Source organism: Echinops telfairi, unplaced genomic scaffold, assembly GCF_000313985.2.
Source record: "Echinops telfairi isolate 266 unplaced genomic scaffold, ASM31398v2 ScPeMD7_18;HRSCAF=68, whole genome shotgun sequence".
NCBI classification, from domain to species: domain Eukaryota; kingdom Metazoa; phylum Chordata; class Mammalia; order Afrosoricida; family Tenrecidae; genus Echinops; species Echinops telfairi.
Window position 1 is genome coordinate 87,776,686 of NW_022103915.1, and position 1,618 is coordinate 87,778,303.

Below are 1,618 nucleotides of genomic sequence, written 5' to 3' on the forward strand. Positions count from 1 at the left end.
ATAAGAAAAAATATGCTGAATACTGTAAACATGTAAAGTATATGACTATTATTTGTATTTGTATACCACTTGAAACTTCCTGTATGAATGTGCACTTTAGTTTTCTCACACGGGCTATTTTTAAGTGTCCTTATTGGCTGAGTGTTTCATGAATTTTTTTGAGAGGTTTTTCTCTCAACCTTGTATTGACTAATTTGTTTTAACTAAATGTCAGACAAATAGTACTCAGATTCTATATACTGATTTGATGTCTCTGTAATGTTTTTCTTCAAAACACACCCGAAGGACAAGTTCTAGAAACGAGTCTGATTTTCAGGAACTAGCATGGTTTCCTCTTGTTAATGTCCACTTTGCCACTGTTCTGACTTTATCCTACTTTAACTGCCTAGAAGTGGACAAAAAGAATGAGTCTCCAAACTTCTCATTACTGAAATTCTTCCTGCCTTAACTTGCTTTTATTTTACTTTATTTGTGGCCTATATATCTTCAACTATATACCCCAGTTCTAACCTTCTTTTAAATTCGGTAAAAGTGTCTTCTGAAATTTCAGTTTCTGTGATTATTTATCTCACAGAGCACATGTGGAAGGCACAGAAAGACATGCTTGCTCATGTTCTCTGAGCTAGGACAAGAGCCATTATTTCTTCATTGATTTTCAGTTCATGAATCTTCTAGGGGATATTCTGGGCTAACACCTAGGTTTTATAAAACACTGTTAGTGCAATTTGCTTAGTAATCAGTATTTATTCTTTCACTAACTTGTATGTTAGCATTATTGACACTTTGATAACTTTTACATATTCATGTACACGTACTTTGAAAATGTTATCAGGAGAAACCAGTCCTGGAAAAGTCCATTATGCTTGGTACCATAGAGAGGCGGTGAAGAAGAGGAAGAATCTTGAAAGATGGACTGGCACCATGGCTGCAATAAAGGGCTCACAAAGAAGAACGATGATGAATGTGGCCCAGGATGGGTGGTGTTTGGTTCTGTTGCACATGGGGTTACTATGCGTCAGAACCCACTCCGTGACATGTAGTCACAACAGGAACATGTGCATTCATTAAGTGTTACAGAAGCTGAATTGGTTTCCATTCATTTAGAACTGAATATGTGTTCAAACTTCTTGAAGATATATGTGTTGCACCAAACTGCACAAACATGCAATTGGAAAACATTGCATCTTCAGCTCTAGCTGAGTTTTTTCATCAGTAAATTAAATACAAGTCTTCAGCAATTTGTGGAAGGGGGCCCCATCAAGGAGGAGGCAGATTTCCTATTATTAAAAAAATAAGTCTGTCGACTTTACTTTTGGCTCTTTATGAGAATCATTCATGGAGCATGGCATTGTTGGGATGCAGATTATCTATATATTAAAATGCAGTTTAGGTAATCACATTTTCCCTTAATAATTACTCTGTAGTTTTTACAATGGACAATAAAGTGTTTAGACAAAGAAAATCTTTGCCCTTTTAAATTGGCCATCTAGTTAAGGAACCAAATGTTCACACATAAAAGAAATTGTCAGTATATGACAGAATATATATATTTCACTCTAGGTACATGGTACAGGCAAATATGGGGATTAAGAAATGGAATGTACTCCTTCCTGACACG